General features: G+C 43.0%; 1 protein-coding gene across 3 annotated transcripts in view; it reads right to left on the reverse strand.

Annotated features, from left to right (window-relative positions):
- TSPAN9 (tetraspanin 9) overlaps positions 1–18,175 on the reverse strand; it is a 263,849-nt gene that overhangs the window by 176,518 nt on the left and 69,156 nt on the right. For 2 of the 3 annotated variants that reach the window (XM_043968600.1, XM_043968599.1), the window contains exon 4: positions 11,909–12,026. The exons of the other annotated variant lie outside the window; for it this stretch is intronic. The gene's annotated coding sequence lies outside the window, so the exon portion shown is untranslated. The remainder of the gene's footprint in view (positions 1–11,908; positions 12,027–18,175) is intronic. 3 annotated transcript variants of the gene reach the window in all.

Raw genomic sequence — 18,175 nt, forward strand, 5'->3', positions numbered from 1 at the left:
GTGTGTGTGTGTGTGTGTGTGTGTGTGTGTACACTACAGGAATTATGTGAGTAAAGATTATTATTTGTAATGAGGCACTAAGGCAGCTGGCACCTTCCCACTAGAACTACCTCTTTCCCAAAAGAGCCTTCCTAAATTAACCTGTCCTAACTTCTCACCTCTATTCTGTTCCCTTAAAAGTATGTTAACAGGGGCAGCTAGGTGGCGCAGTGGATAGAGCACTGGCCCTGGAGTCAGGAGTACCTGAGTTCAAATCTGGCCTCAGACACTTAACACTTACAAGCTGTGTGACCCTGGGCAAGTAGCTTAACCCCAATTGCCTCTCACACACAAAAAAAAGGTATGGTAACTATCCATTTCCCTTGGTTCCTATTGTCTCCTGTCTTTTAAGCTGGAAGATTGAGGATCATGTACCATTTTAGTTCCTTGCCACAAGGACCCAATATAGTCCTCTATCAGAAGGGCCAGCAGATCCGTTCACCTCTCTGGGACTCAGTTTCCCAACCTGTAAAATGAGGAGAATGGACAAAATAGTTTCAAATGTCCCTTCCCGTTCTGAAGCTATGGTGCTAAAGGGTTTGCAAACTGAGTGCTAATTTGTGCCAACTGGGAAGAGGCCCTGCCTGACTAGCCACGGACCCCTACCTACCACACTCGCCCTTCCATGTTTCACTTCAGGAGCAGTATCCGGGCACAACACCACTACTTGAATCTAGTTTCCTTTCCTTTTAGCCAGACAAAGCTAAATGCCAAACACACACCAGAGAACAACTTGTTGTTCCAGACACAGGCTGAGGAGTATACAAGCTAGTTGTTAGTGAAGGAAAATAAAAACTGACATGTTTCGAGATCTGTAGCCTCTCAGCCAAGGAAAGTTTTGCATCTAAATAAATAATAAATAACAGAAGGGTGCTTATTTCCTTGCTACGTCCTATTTCCTGGCTATCAGTCTGGACATGGCAGCTCTTGTCTGGGAAAGCCTGTATTGAACAGCACTGTGTAAATGCCCTCCCAACACTCTCCCAAGAAGACAAAGAACTAATGAGGATTCTCTATACAAATAATACTTTTCTAGGATTCTCCTTTTCTCTTATCACATTCTTATCTTACTTTTTATATTTGCTGCAGCCCTCTTTTCTCCACCCCCAAAGGGACTATAAATTCCTTGAAGTCAGAAATGGTGTCCCTCTCTCATCTTTGTATCCCTGGTACCATGTTTCTTACATACAGATAGGTGATTGATAAAGGGTTTGTTTTTTTTTTAATTGAATTGAATTCCCAAAAGGGCTTGGAGGAGAGGGAAAGGGAGGGCCTTTTGTCTCTGCTCCCCACAGAGATCGGCTGACTGGATGTCAAAAAGTATTTCCCCATTTCGATGATGGAAAACTGGAGAAGAGTGGATTTACTCAAAACCCAGTTTGAATGATCTTCTCACTCTATTGTCTGAAACAACCTATCCCTTAAATGTCTTCTCCATCTCTGACTCCAATTCCCTTCCTTCCACCATTCTAACCACCCCCACCCTGAGAAACCTGACAAAGAAAATGGGAAATGAGATGAGAATTTCTCCATCCCCATTCCTTACTAAAACAAGAAGTTATTTATCACCATCTTCCAAGAATGAATATATTGAGTGGCAGTGTTTCAGTTCTTCCATCCTTCCTGCTTTCTCAGTCCTTCACCCATGAACCACCTTCTGCTTTGGCCTCACTCTTCCTCCCTTTAAAACCTCAACATTTTAGTTACACATTTCAACTTTATACTGTTTTCAACCTTGAATCCCTTGCCCCATTGACTTTTTGCTGCTCATCCCTTTCCAAACCTTAACCCTGGATTATTCTCATTATCTACTTTTCTCCTTGTGTGCTATAGAAGACCCCTAGACAATGAAGTCGATATCACTACAAACTTGTGTTATCCAAATTAAACTACCCCTCACTGCTGCACTCCAATCATTTTATTCTTCCCCAATCAAATGTCTACTGACCTCAGCCACAACCTCTGCTTCAAACTTTATCTTCTGTCTTCAGGCCACCAACATCTCCCCTTTCCCCTCAGCAGAAGACCTTATTTCATATTTCACTGAAAAAAAATGAGACTCGCAGGCTCCCTCTCCTTCCCAATTCACACTTCAAATAACATCTCCTATTTTGGACTAGTTTAGAGGATGAGGTGACCCTTCTAAACTGCCAACACCAACAAGAGGTGCTCTTAATCCTGGTCCCTCCTGTCTCCTAAAGCAGCCTGCCCCTTAGCCTTAAAGGCGCACGCACACTCGCTCTCTCTCGAGCGCTCTCTCTCTCTCTCTCTCTCTCACACACACACACACACACACACACACACACACACACACAGAAAAGTTGACTAACACTGAGGTCTCTATATTCTCACCACCCACTCATTCCTCAACTCTTTGCATTGATCTCTGTTAAAACTGTTAAGTCCAATAGCCTTTTCTTAGCCCCATCGTTCTTGACCTCGCTGCAGTATTTATTTAACACTGCTCACCACTGCCTTTCCTTCTCAATATTCTTCTTCCTGGATTTTCATAAGTGAGTTCTGTCATGGTTCTCTTCTTATCTGTCTTTCTAGAATAATCTCTTGGTCACTTTTGCAACATTCATAGTCCATCTTCTGTGGGTAGGGATACCCTGGAGTTCAGTCCTAGGCCCACTCCTCTCTACATTTTCTTTCTTGATAATCTCATAAACTCCTATGGATTCAACTATTACTTTGATGCAGATGACTCCCAAATATACAAACTGTATATGCCCTCACCTCTCACCTGAGTTCTAACCCCACATCTCCAAACTACCTTGATAGACATCTGCAACTGGATATCTCGTAAACATTTCAAATTCAGTAAGTTCAAAAATTTATTTATTATCTGTCACTCTGAACCCACCCCTCTTCCTCATTTCCATACTTCTGTCAAGGGCTCAATGATTCTTCCGGTCACCCACATTTGCATGCTTCAAATCGCCCCTGACTGCTCACTCTCATCCCATATCCAATCAGTAACCAAGCCTTGACAATCCCTCATTATCTCTTGCACATCTCTCTTTCTCTTTACTCACACCACAAACACCTTAGTTCAGACCCTCACAACTCTAGCCTGGACTATTAAAACATATGCCTCACTAGGATCCTACATCCAGTTTCTCCTTACTCCAGTGCATCCTTCACTGATGAAAAGTGAAGTTCCTGAAGAACAGATCTGACCATGTCATGCTCTCACTCAAAATGCTTCAGTAGCTCCCTGTTGCCTTGAAGAAAACAAACAAAAAAACGCACTCCTCTATTGACATTTGAAGTTTTCACCATCAGGCTTCAGCCAATCTTTCTAAGCTGAATACTCTCATCCCTTAAAGAACTTTTAACACTCTAGTCAAATTGGCCTTCTTAGGACTCTCTGTACATAACATTCCATTTCCTGGCCCTGCCTTTGTACAAACAGTCCACCAAGCCTAGAAAGTCCATTCTACACCCTCATAGCCCCACCTCAGAAGCCCTGGCTACCTTCAAACTTCTTCTTGAAGCCTTCCCCAACAGCTACAGTTATGAGTACCCCACCCAATCATTTTGTATCAATTTTGCAAGTAGATTGTATTTCAATACAACCATAGGCTCATAGATCTAGAGCTCAGAGAGAGACTCATAGTTTGATAGGCTGAGATTTGGAGGCCTTTAGAGTATCTTTGAACATGTATTTCCCCCAATAGAAACACAAGTTCTTTCAAGTTAAGGAAGATCTTAGTTTTATGCATGGATTCCCAGTGCCAAACACCGTGCCCAGCAAAAACAAGCACTTGGGGGGGGGGCGGGGCTAGGTGGTGCAGTGGATAAAGCACCAGCCCTGGATTCAGGAGTACCTGAGTTCAAATCCAGCCTCAGACACTTGGCACTTACTAGCTGTGTGACCCTGGGCAAGTCACTTAACCCCCATTGCCCCGCAAAAAACAACAACAAACAAAACAAGCACTTAATAAATGCTTACTGACTGATTTGATTCATTTCTTGATTATTTCCTAACTGGTCAGTACAGTCAACCTCAAAAACTACACACTGCAACTCTACAGAATGCAGACTCCTTGGGGCCGCGTCTGCAGAGCCTGTAACATGTCATAGAGAGTGTTGCTGAGGAGGGGAAAAGGATAAGGCAAAGAAAGATGGAAGGATGTATTATGGTCATTGACTTAAATGTCAAGGAATTCACACTTTGCCTGACTCTGAGAGCAGAGCAGACCAGGGCCCAGCAGTGCCTGGACATCACACATCAGCACGAGAATGGAAGATGCCAAAGGAGCAAAATACTTTTATGTATTACTCATTATCAATGTATTTTTTGTAATGCAAGGAAATGCTCCTCTCCCAGTGGTACACAGTTGGACAGGAACAAGCAACATGAGACAAAGCCCAGAAGTGGAAGCGGACCACCCAGCTTCAATCCAGACTCTGTTATGTACGTTATTTAAGTGTGAAATCACTTCCCTTCCCCTAGGCCTCAGTTTCCTCATCCGTAAAATGAAAGGAGCCTATCCAGCTCTAAATCTATACCTGTTTATTTTATGGTAAGCCAATGCACTGAAAGCCAGGTGCGCTGGAGCAGCCTGCATCTGCTCCCACACTGGCAGATTTTCAGTTGAGAGTATCTATACCTCAGGAAACTTGATTTGTTATCTTGTTGATCTTCTAGACAGAAGAAAGTAAAAGGAGAAAATGTCAGGGGCAGCTAAGAGTGGCGCGAGTGGATAGAGCACTGGCCCTGGAGTCAGGAGGACCTCAGTTCAAATCCGACCTCAGACACTTAACACTTACTAGCTGTGTGACCCTGGGCAAGTCACTTAACCCCAATTGCCTCACCAAAAAAGAAAGAAAGAAAATGTTCATCATACAGATTAAATTTTAAAGTTCGTCCTGCATTTTTCAGAGAATTGGTTTGTTCAACATTTACCAGCATGCCCTGATTCAAAATCTCCAACAGTCAATAAAAAAATAAAAGAGACTAGCGGTGTGACCCTGAGCAAGTCACTAACCTCATTGTCTTTCAAAAAACCAATATACTAATTAATTTAATTAAATTTTAAAAGATACAGGTTTTCAAATATTTGAAAAAATGTCAGGGCAGTTAGGTGGCACAGGGGCATAAAGCCTGGGCCTGGATTCAGGAGGTCCTGAGTTCAAATCCAGCCTCAGACACTTGACACTTACTAGCTGTGTGATCTTGGGCAAGGTCACTTAACCCTCATTGCCCGCAAAAAAAAAAAAAAATAAGAAGAGAAAGAAAAAAAGAAAATGTCATTTTACACGTTGCCCAAGGCACACAAGTGCCTTAGCCTGCCTCTATCCTTGGTTTTACTTTTTTCATTGCACCAGACAGAGACCTGTAGGTTCTCTTCTCAAACACTGCTAGTCAAGGTCTAATGTACCATTAATGCTAGAATTTACAGCGAGAGGGAGACAGAGACAGAGAGAGAGACAGAGATAGAGAGAGAGAGAATGGAGCAAGCAAACAAGGTATTGCCTAAATCATGGCGTAGCTGGAATGGCCCAGTGGATACAGCAGCAGGCCTGGAGTCAAGACTCAACTTCCTGAGTTTAAATCTGACCTCAGGCACTTAGCTGTGCAACCCTGGGCAAGTCACTTAACTCTGTCTGCCTCAGTTTCCTCATCTGTAAAATGAAGCTGGAGAAGTAAATGGCAAACCACTCCAGGATCTCTGCCAAGGAAACTCCCAATGGGGTTATGAAGAAATCAGATACAAGTGAGCAACAATAACTGCCTAAATCAGTTCTTAGGTGAGAAGGTGTGAGGACAGACCAAAGGAACAAGCTAAGTACTGTGACTGCTCTGAGTCACTCAACTTCAGCCAAGCTCTCCCAAAGGAAGAATGAAATGCATTCCTGGATGCAGGCTGGGGCAATCAGCAAAAGAAGAGGGCATCCAGGGCTTGGTCGTTACCTGAAGCCTTCTGCACCCCGTGTAGCAAGAAGAAATACAGGCAGGACATGCCAGTTCTAGTCCTGACTTTCCCAGCAATTTGCAGTATCACCTTGGAAATTCACTTCCCCTCTCTGGACCTCTGTAAATGAAGGGATTACATTTCAACTACACAGAGAGCTCCCAAACTGAGGAGTTAGCACAAAGATAGGCTCCTCCTCAGAACCAAAGCTTCCTTCCCCTGTGTGCTACCCTAGGCCTGGCAAATACCCAGCTCTTTAGCAGGCTAATCAGCCTGCGAGATGATCTCAGCTGGATCCTGTCCACCAAAGCAAGACGTCTCAAGAAGGCACTGAGTACCCCTCTAGTGGAAAGGGTGGTGTTATCAGTCTCAAAATTAGTTTTCTTTCCAACTCAACTTTTACCTCGACAGTAATGAATTTTAAAGAAATGGATTTGGAGAAAGAAGATGTTTTGGGAAGAGAAAAAGGATGACAGTCCTAGCAGGCTTGTTAAAGGAGAAAGTCAATTCACCACACTTTGGCCCCAGCACTTTCACATCAGGCTGGGGTTGGAAGGGACTTGAGGGAATCCCACCCTGCCTCATTCTAAATGGCAGAAAACTGATCTGAGGGAAATGGGGATCCTGTAGCAACCTCAGGTCTGGGGACGGGCATTACCAAACACGGATAAGAGACAACTCATGCCTTTTTTTTAATGAAGACCCAAGAGCTTATGCCTTTGAAAATACAAAGGAAAAAATACAAAGGAAAAAAGAACTTTTCCTTCATTTAAAAAAAAAAGTTTTTTGCTTCCACAGAATCACACTATACAGGGGAAGATTTCCCTATTGCCCACTAATAGCCCCCTATGAGTTCCAGAGATTTGAAAGGGACTTGGGTGGGAAGACAACAGGAAGAAAGCTCTACATTAAGGAAACCAAAAGTCTTCTTCCCCTACTAGGAAATCCAGTTTCAGGCTGGACAGTCACATATCTATGGAAGTTAGGGAGTCAGAAGACTTAAATTCAAATCCAGCCTCAGACACCTACTAGCTGTATGATCCTGGGCAAGTCACTTAACACTCTTTGCCTCAGTTTCCTCATCTGTCAAATAAGTTGGAGAAGGAAATGACAAACCACTCCAGTATCTTTGCCAAGAAAACCCCAAATAGTGTCACAAAAAGTTGGACATGACTGAAATTATACACCAACAACAAAAGTTACAAGATCTATATGTTTTTTCTAGAAATTACGATGTTATGGGTACCTAGAGTCACAAAGACCTTTTTTTCAGTCCCCAAGGCTGATTACAACAAAATAAAAATAAGAAAAAAAAATTTTAATTCAATGAAGTCCAAACTACTGTGACTACTTTCAAGCCCCAATTTATGAACTATGGAAAGATTTGGTATCCCCAGGAATGGGGAGGGCAGGGGGGGCTAGAAAGAAGAAAACCAAATCCAAGATTGTTGGAGCCATAATGTTGAAGCTACTCTTGTTGGTGTCCTTTCCCCCTACTAGACTTAAAGTTCTATGAGGATAAAGAACATGCTTATTTATTCTCAACTGTCTATTTCTCCTATCCCCTTAGGGATACTACGGAATAAATATTTGTATATTTTATATTTCACTTTTTCACATCAACTCCAGTAGTCGAACATGTGACTGTCCAGCCAGGAGGATATCTGTCACCATGGGGAGATGAAGCAAAGGATGTGAGAGTCTGGAGGGGAGCCAGGCAGGCACCAAATGTTAGAGATGGTTGTCAGGCAAGCCGGCCCCTCTCCCTGAAAGCCATCTCAACCAGAGAGTTATTTCCAGGCATTTTTCCTGTGAGAAAAGAATGAGAGGAATGTGGGCTAGCTATTAACCAAATCCACCCCACGCCAGCTCAGTGCCCAATTACATACCATCCGGGCTGGGGGGAAGGGGAGAGGAAGGGCAGGGAGAGCAATGAAGTCTGTAATCAGAAAATCCCACTAAAGAAATTTGAACTGGCAGCCAGAAACAAGCTCTATAGGTAACACAATACACAAGCCTTCCTTAAAGGTGCACACACATGCACATACATAAGCCTATGTGTGAGAGGTCTAGCTACACCAGGGCAGAAATGAAATACTCACAAGTCTTTTATTGTTCTTAGGGGACCTGTTCATGAGGAAGTGATACCTCAAATGCAATCCAATTATGTCCCCAAGTATAGCACAAGCTTCTCAAGCAAAAGATAACTAGTGTGGAGAGGTTGGGGGGCGGAGTCAATTAGAAGAACATTCATTGGCAGGCAAACAATTAAATTTAAAAATTAGGGGCAAAAGAGAAACAAAAAAGGGACCTCAGGCTAGGATGATGACGTGAAAAGTCCTACCAGAACCCAACTCTCCAACAAACAGCCCCAGGAAGGTATAATTAGTTCCAGATGGAACGATAATCACAAAGACCAAAGAGACACACCAGTAAGCTCCATCACATATAGTGCTGGACTAAGCAAGATGACCAGAAGGCAGGAGTCAGAGCATGAGGACATAGCAGGGGTGAGGGGGTGCTCTAGGCAGACTTTTCATGGTGGTCAGAAACAAGTCCAAACTCTAGTAAATATGGCTGGAAGCCTATGGCTATTCTGAGTGGGGCCCTGTCAGGAAGCTAGCCAGTAACAAAGTGTGAAGCCTGAGGGTGTTCTGAACTGGGATGCTGGGTGGTAGGGGAGTGAGGAGCTGCACCAGAAACAACGAGCTCAGTGACCAAGAACAGTTACTGGGGGGGGGGCCTTGCAAAAGCCCTCAGACCTGCATGATCTCTAATCTGTAACTGGGGACTGTCAAGGCCACAGAAAGAGATGGAATAAACTCCCAACTTAGAAGAGAAACAATTAGGAGGGAGGGGGGCAGAATCTTGCAGCAAATTTATCCGATCAAAGTAGGATAGCCAAGGTATATAGGAAATTGATACAAATACATATGAATAAGAGCCATTCCCCATTAGATAAATGATCAAAGAACTTGAGAAGCAATTCTCAAGGGCAGCAAGTCAAACTTCAATAACCACCCTAAAATGCTGCTTAAAACAATTCTGGGGGTTCCATCTCACAACAGTAAGATTGGCAAAGATAGAAAACAAAAGGAAAATAATGATTGTTGTAGAGGCCATAGAAGGATAGGTATGCAGATATAGTTAGTGGAGTTGTTACATAGGTCAAGCCCTGTCAGAAAGAAATGTGGAAACTATCTCCTAAAGGTCACTAAAGTGTGTATATACTTTGGCCTGGAAATACTATCATGCATGAACCCAAAGAGGTTAAATAAAGAAAGAGGGAAACAAAATATGTACAAAGTGTTTATAGTAACATTTTTTGCTGTAGCAAAAAAACTGAAAACAGTGAAACAAATTCTGCATATGAACATCATTGAGTATCAATGTGGCAGAAGAAATGATGAAAGCGGGGGCAGCTAGGTGGCACAGTGCATAGGCACCGACCCTAGAGTCAAGAGGACCTGAGTTCCAATCCAGCCTCAGACACTTAACACTTACTAGTTGTGTGACCCTGGGCAAGTCACTTAACCCCAATGGCCTCACAAAAACAAACAAAAACAAACAAAAAAACAAGAATGATGAAAGATGGATTCAGAGAACCCTGGAAAGTCTTGTACAAAACTGATGTAAAAGGAAGGCAACAGAAATCAGAAGAATAATTTATACAATGACAACAAAGCACTTGGCAAACACACTATTGTAATATGCAAGGAACAGATGAAACTGAAAAATAAGATAAAATAAGACACAGGCCAGGTCTTTCTTCAAAAAGAACTAAGAGTCTTTCTTACGCATAATCAATTCTTCTCATTCTTTAGACAGGAAAAGTGAGATCGAAAAATAAGGTCACACTTCTTCACTCCCTTCTTTGTCTTGTAAACATAAAAGCTCTCCTTTGTAATAAACAAGCACAGGCAAGCAACACAAATCTACACGCTCGGCCACATCTAAAAACGTAGGTCTCATTCTGTATTTCAGTCCATCACTATAATCAGTTTCTGGAGTCATGATTGGTCTCTTCACTGATCATAGTTCTTAAATCTTTCACAGACCTGTTCCTTTACAACTCTGTAGTCAGTATATATTGTGATTTTTTTTTCTCATTCTTTTAGTGTCTTTTCTTTCCTGAGACATATTATAAAGCAATCTTTCACTACTTTCAAGACTGTGTTGCCTCCCACACAGACTTCCTTGGTGTATACTTAATAGGGTCCAGCCAGTCTTGCCAATTTTATCTTCCTAAGTGCCTTCAAATCATCAGAGACTGAGGTAAAAAGGTAGAAATGTGTTGTTTCCTGTGTCACTGATGATAAACATGTATTACAGAAACAATGACAAATATGTTCTACCTTATGCCAACTTGAAATTCTTTTGACAGTTTCATCTATAAACATTATTGGGACATTGTTGGTTCATGCTTTGTGTAGATTACTGTTCACTTATGACTTTTTGTTTCTTTTATAAGACACTAATGCTAATAATCTTCCACCGTTCTCCTTGAGTTTTATAAATAAATTTGTATTCTATATCTGTGTTGCCCTTGACTATCATCTCTCTCCACTTGGCAAAGGGATCAAGTGTTAGCTGGCTAAGAAGGTTTCTGGGCTATTTTGGCCTCCTTGGTGTAGCAACTGTTCCACATTAGTTAAATTGTTCCAGTAAAAATGGTGACAATATAGTCAATATATTTGCCTTCCTCTTTTGGGGGAGGGGGGAAGAGAACCCACTCTGGTGGATAAATGAATGAAAAAGCAGATATTATGCATTTAGTGTGTGCAAAGTGAGATACAAATAGAAAAATAAAACAATCCAGGCTCTCAAGGAGTTCATATTTCAATGGGGAGAGATAGTACATATAAAAGTTTTATCTGTAAAAGAGATGAAAAGGTTCTGCACCTTAGGGTGCAGCTGCAGAGCAGATGGTGATGCCTCCTCTTCTTTTTTGGGGGGGGAAGGCAGGGCAATGAGGGTTAAGTGACTTGCCCAGGGTCACACAGCTAGTGAGTGTCAAGTGTCTGAGGTCAGATTTGAACTCAGGTCCTCCTGAATCCAAGGCCGGTGCTTTATCCACTGCCTCTTCTTTAATGTTATTGCTACTGATAAAATCATATCAGTTTCTGACACTGAACCATTTGAAGTGCAAGGCCTTTGGTGGTGAAAACTTTCTTTTCTGTGTTTTCAGTAGCTGTAGCTACAGCACCCACAAAAATAGTCACCAGGTCACATCTCCATAGGGATTGCATCCCTGGATGATAGCTGAGGGGACTGGGCCGGAAGCAAAACTGAGTTGTTGTTGTTGTTTGCCCTTCATTTCTCTAAGAGGACCTAATGGTCAGGGCGATGTCATTATTTGCACTCAATTGGATTTAAGTGAGGGAGGGCTGTGCAAGGTCACCCAACCTCACTCTCTCCTCTAGAGTCACTCTGAGTTCAGTGGCAAGATATACATCAGGAAGACTGGAGATGGCCCCGGATGCTAGTGGCAATTGGGCTTAAGAGACTTGCCCATGGTCATACAGCTAGTAAGAGTCTGAGATGAGATTTGAACTTAGGTCCTCCTGACTCTAGGGCCAGTGCTTTATCCACTGCATCACCTAGCTGCCCCCTAGCAAAATGAGTGGTCTTAAGGGGTGCTAGGGACTATCAGAGCTCTTTGGTGGTCATTGGTTGGGAGCTGTGTTGAAAAGTGAGGGAGGTAGGCTCCTCTCCATAGTGATTTGCTGCCCTCAATGATAACAACAAGGTTTGGGCTAGAGACTCTGCTAATTCCAAAGGCTCTTGGGTTCAAAAACTAGTGCTATGTCCATCAGAATTCTTGGGAGGTGGCAGTTGGGTGCCTAGTATATACTGCCTTCGCTCTGTCTTTGTCTCTCTCTGTGTCCGTCTCTTTGTCTGTCCGTCTATCTCTCTACCTTACTGCCTTCAACAAGGCTGTTTACCTGCTCCAAAGATGACAGTTGGTAGAGATGGCTGGTCCTATCTCCACAGGAGCTGCTTCCCTGGATGATGATTCAGGGTTTTGGGCCAGAAGCAGGATAGATGGTGAAGTAAGAAGTTCTGGGAAAAGGAATCAGACAAGCCAGTGTGAATCTCAACTCTGCCACTTAACTATATGCAATTACTTGAGCAAATTCTCTTATTTCTGCAGACCCAATTATTTTATCTGCAGAGTAAGGGAGCTGGTATAGATGATGTCTGAGGTCTCCTCCAGTTTCTAAACAATGATGCTACAATTCTGTGACTTCTCTAATCCTGAATCTCATCATGTATAAGACAAGGTAACAATATCTAAAATCCTTCCAGTTCTAGGAGTCTAGAGGTCTACAGAATGCATTAAAACTTCCAGAAGTTGGTCTGTTCATTTGAATTGAGATAGGAGCCAACTGCCTTCCTCTGATTCATTTCTAGCACCTGCCTCACCAAAGAAGAGATGAAAAAAGAAATCAAAGCCCGCCACAGAAGTCACACATCCAGAAAATGACCCTATTAATGTTTACATAACTGCGCATGTATACCTATATCTGATTGCTTACTGCCTCAGGTAGGGGGAAGGAAGGAAGGACAGAATTTGGAACTCAAAAACTTTAAATAAAATTGTTTATTAAAATTAAAATGAAGAGAAGAAGAAATGACCCATCTATCACATTGGTTGTTTTCTCAGTGGCATGGGGGGAGGGGATGAAGGAAGGGAGAGAATTTTGGAACTCAAAATTTTTTTTAAATAAATGCTTAAAAAGTTGTATGAGAGAGGAGCAGCTAGGTGGCGCAGTGGATAAAGCACTGGCCTTGGATTCAGGAGGACCTGAGTTCAAATCCAGCCTCAGACACTTGACACTTACTAGTTGTCACTTAACCCCATAGCCCCACCAAAAAAAAAAAGAATTTAAGCTTCTTTAGGCCAGGAAAGCTGTTTTTGTCTTTGCATCCCCAATGCCCAACACAGTACTTTGTACACACTAGGAATGAATGAACCTCTTGTGGTAAAAAGCATAAAGATCATTCAACAAATATGAATAAACACAGGTACACTTTGATTTTAAAAATATTTGTGCTCCTGAAATGTCTGGTAAATATTTGCAGCACACTGATGAGCTTGCTGGATAAAGGAATCTTCTGTGGATCGTTTTGTAGAGCAAACAGCTGCCCCTGATTTAGCTTTCACATAATTCCAGATTTTCATATATTATGCTGCATTTGCTTAAAAACAGGGTATACTTGGATACTGTAAACTAGGTACTTAAAATACTGAAGGTAGGCAGAACAGGGGTTAGTTGGGGAAGGGTTCTCAGATGATGAAAGTTTATACAGGGTTTTAAATAGGGCCAATCTTAAGACTGACAGAAAGAAGGAGTACAGCGCTGTTGGTATGTGCTTGGCTGAAACACGAGTCTACTAGCCATTATGGAACAATATTTCTGTCCTTACAAGACAGTGCCATTAACAGTAGCTGTAATCCAGTGAGTGGAAGTGTCTGAAAGACCAACTGCCGGTCAAGAAAATTACTTCCACAAAGTACAGAGAATCCACTTAGTTGTGCTCCTGACTCTGACATTCAATAGACTAAAGCTCAAGATTTTGGTTTAAAAAGAGCTTCTGCCAGGGCAGTAGATAAAGCGCCGACCTGCATTCAGGAGGATCTGAGTTCAAATCCTGCCTCAGACACTTGACACTTACTAGCTGTGTGACCCTGGGCAAGTCACTTAATCCTCTTGTCCCCTCGAAAAAAGTTTCCACCAGGTGATCAGGAGTGGGGGGAAAGGGATATTCTTGCAGCAGATCTGTTCCCAGTTCAGGTTTTCTATCATCAAAGTTCAACTTGCTATTTGATAAAAGCAACATTATTGGAGAGAGCTTGACATAATGAAAAGAGCGATAGATTCAGAGTTGAGACCTGGTTCAAATCCAAACTCTGCTCCTTACTACCTCAAGAACCCTGAACAAATAGTCATCCCTCTAGCATTCCACTTCCTCATCTATAAAATGAGGCGCTGGAACTAGATGATCTCCAAAGTCCCTTTCATTCTAGATTCTTCCACGTTCTGCCTCAGTTCCCATCCTCCCCTTATTCTTCCATCCCAGTTCAATAATAACAGACTCTTACTGGCCAACCACCCTGCCTAGCCTGGGGGACAAAGAAAGTTAAGGATAACACAAAGCAATGTGACAGACCAGGCTGTAAGATGGAAAAAAAGAATGCCCAAATTCCTAGGGCCAACTAGGCTACTCACTCATTAGTCATGTAATGATGAACAAATCACTTCAACCCAGTGAGCCACAGCTTCCTTTTTTTTTTCTTTTTTTTTTTTAGTGAGGCAATTGGGGTTAAGCGACTTGCCCAGGGTCATACAGCTAGTAAGTGTTAAGTGTCTGAGGCCGAATTCGAACTCAGGTCCTCCTGAATCCAGGGCCGGTCCTCTATCCACTGCGCCACCTAGCTGCCCCCACAGCTTTCTTATTTGTAAAATGTGATGCTGTCTAGAGCACTGGCCCTGGAGTCAGGAGTACCTGAGTTCAAATCCGGCCTCAGACACTTAACACTTACTAGCTATGTGACCCTGGGCAAGTCACTTAACCCCAATTGCCTCACTAAAAAAAAAAAAAAGAAAGAAAGAAAGAAAAAAATGTGATGCTGTGAGGAAAGCACCTGGTAACCCTTCACTGCTCACATTGGTACAGTACTTTATTTGAGATCTGTTGACTGACTGTCCTCCAGAATGAGGCCCCCCTCGGGGCCCTATACAAAATGATACCAAGTGAGGTCCACTGAGCTTCAAGGCTTTGCCCATGCTCTGCTATAGTGACTCCCAACCTGAGAGAAAGTGGAAAGAGCAACGACCTCAGGATCCTGGGTTCTAAGGCTCTCTCTGTCACTGTCTGGTGTGTGACTGACCTGGGTTAAATGTACTTCTCACTTTGAGCCTAGTTTCCTCATCCGTATAAAAAGGAGACTGAACAAGCCTCCAGGCTTTCAGTTCTACTGTCCTGGGACACAGTGATGGAGGTGTTCTTGGTCACTTGGTGACAAGGGCATTAGAGGGAAACAGTGACTTTGAATCAGCTGAAGAGCAGATAGCAATCAAGCCTTCAGCGGGGTGGGATGGTAAGGCTCCTGGGAGAAAACAGCCAAGGTAATTACAATTTCAACCAGAGAGAAATGAAAGGCACAGAACACATGGTACTCTAGCCACTGCTTTATGTAGCGTGGAAAGAAGCCACCAGGATTGACAGGAGCTTCCCATAGATATTCCCAATTCAGGGAATATTTCATGGTGGGGTCTTCTATACCTTCCTCCCAACTCTGCCGGCCCCACCACCCAGCAAGACACAAGCAGGCAGCTGTTACTGCACTTCCATTTTCGGGATGCATTAGGTTCCTGGCATTCTCACCAGCCCCAGCATATCCTGTGCCTCTCCTGGCCACAGGCCACGGGGCTCAAGGTCTACACCTCATTCACAGGAAAGGAAGCGCTGCTTCCCTTCCTGCGCCCCTCGACTGCCCCCATAGCTCCTGCACAAGTTTGAGGGGAGCTACAGCCTGCTGAAAGCAAGGGGTCCCACGTGAAGATAGGATGGGATGAGAAAGCACCACTTCTTCCTTCTAACCAGGTACACAGGGTGCAAGAGGTTCAGAGAAAGCCCCAGGGAAGAGGTAGACTGTTAGATTTGGAGTCTGGGGACTAGGTTTGAAACTCAGCCCTGAAGAACACATTATTTCCTTTCTCTGCCCCTCAGCTTTACCTATCTGTGACATAGGGACTGCCCCAACATGGCTGTTACCAAGAAAGTATTCTGAAGCATTTGAATTATCAAGAAACAAGTTATCATCATTAGCCACAGCATCCCATCCCTTACGATTTCTCTAGGACAGCAGAATGAACGGGATGCAGCACTCTCAGTATTCCCAAATCATGAAGCCAACCAGAAGTTCAGAATCTGAGAAAATCTTTGAAACTCGAAAGGTCTTGCTGTTATCAGCTGCTGTCTTCAATGAATGAAGATTCCCTATGTTTAGAGGGAATTTCCAAAGCACCACACAAGTGAGGAAAGGACTGCCAGCATCTAGGAGCCACAGCCCCGCCTTGGCACTTGTGGGCTCTAAGGTGGAGCCCACTTTCCCCAGGATTCAGTATATTGGTAAGAGAGTAGCACAGACTCTGGGGGGATGTTATATACAAAATGTTCTTACAATAATATCATCTTGCCCCTTTTAGAAATTACTTAAGTCTGGCTCACTAAACCGATTCTCAAGCTGGGATAAGGATTCTCAGAGCTTATATGAATTACATGCAGTGATGTGCTGGAGTCAGCTTATGTTGGCTCAGGAGAGCCCAACTATTTAATTTTCTGTGTGAGCATTTACATCTCAGAAATTGGGAAACACTACAGATCAGGGTCTAATATACTGTTTTTTTGTTGGCTGTTTGCACTTAAAACATTAGGGGGGAAAAGCACTGGAAGAAATTTGAGTAATGCATTTTAAGTTTAAAGATGTGTCTTACATACTTTTTTTTGAAAAGCTTATTGTTAAACACTTAGGAGCATATCCCTGCCCAGACATAACTTCTTTCTTCCTACCTAGAAGACAAGATGGCTTTATTTGAAAGAAGACAAAGCTGCCCCAGGGGCTTGATTAGACTCAGCTTCCTGGTCATCTAGGGGCATAAAAAGTTACAGGCACACATAGTTCAAATCTCTCAGACTTGGTGGGGTATCTAACACCATAACGATCACCATACCCTGATGGCATTTTAAGGACCAGAAACATTTCCAGATGGAGGGGAGAAGAAGACATCCAGAGAACCTAACTGTGTCTGTATTCTTAGTGCATCTTCCTGCTGTATTAGTGCAAAGTAAACCTCCTTTGTTAGTCAATGACCTCTGAAATTCTCGTTTCATTTCAACCTGAAATCTGAAGAGTGTTGGCATTAGCGACATAATATGCACGCTCAAATCTTAAAGTGCTATATATCAGTTGTTCATTATTATTATTATTATTCCTTCTGGCCTCTTCACGCCCACCTCATGTAATAAACCTATACTTGTTCTGTTGGCTATATGTTATCACTCCCTTTCACTGGTGAGTCCCTTGCCAAATTCTTGCTCCCCAACCAGGGAAATCCCCAATAGACTGTCAGGATCTAAGCTATGGACTCACTGACCTCTGTCCTTCTAGAAAGAGGACCTCCTTGGGTACTAACCATCCTGAGAAGTGAAGTGGTCTCCAGGATGCTACACTCACTCTCCCAGCATCCCAACTGAAATGTAGTATGCTGTAGTGGAAAGAACACTAACCTGAAAGAATTCTTGCCCAGAAACACAAAATCACAGCATTTCTGAGTTGTGATGGACCTCAAAAGACCATTTCATCCAATCCATATCTGAACAAGAATCTACATTAAGTCTCCTCTGAAAACAAAGACTTCCTGAGACAACCCATTCCATTTATACAGCTTTAACTGTTAGGAACTTCAAATTAAATAGCCCCATTTCCTTCAATTTATACTCATTTAATATTCTTTCTAGTTCCCTACACATCATGGTTAGCCTCCTGCCATCTTGTCAAAATGTCACACTCATCGGATTCCAGTCCTGGCACTGCTAAGGAACCAGTTGGGTGACACCGGAGAAGTCACTTCCTATCTATGGACCTGATTCCTCCTATTTTTTTTTTTGGTGGGGCAATTGGGGTTAAGTGACTTGCCCAGGGTCACATAGCCAGTAAGTGTTAAGTGTCTGAGGCCGGATTCGAACTCAGGTACTCCTGAATCCAGGGCCGGTGCTCTATCCACTGCGCCATCTAGCTGCCCCTATTCCTCCTATTTTAATAAGACTTCTGGTTCTAACCTTCTCTAAGTTTACCTTCCTTCGTGGCATCATGAGCAAAATGAGACGTCAGGAAGGTGACCTACCTCTTGGGTTGGAGGTCCTTGCAAACACTGTATTTCCCTATCTAATAACCCTTCCCCAAAGCTTCAGGAGCACAAAACAGGCACATACATCCTGGCCATACTCTGAAAAGGGGATTGTTGTATATAACCTCATAGGATCATGGACAGGATCTCAGAAGTCATCTAGATCAACCCCTTCATTTCACAAAGAAGTAGCAGTATTAGCTAAAGCGCCAAGCGGTTAAGGGCTCACACAGTAAGCTGCTGAGCCAGATTCAAACTCAGGTCCTGTGACCTTAGATTCAATATTCTTCCTAC

The sequence above is a fragment of the Dromiciops gliroides genome, chromosome 5, assembly GCF_019393635.1.
Source record: "Dromiciops gliroides isolate mDroGli1 chromosome 5, mDroGli1.pri, whole genome shotgun sequence".
Lineage (NCBI taxonomy): Eukaryota > Metazoa > Chordata > Mammalia > Microbiotheria > Microbiotheriidae > Dromiciops > Dromiciops gliroides.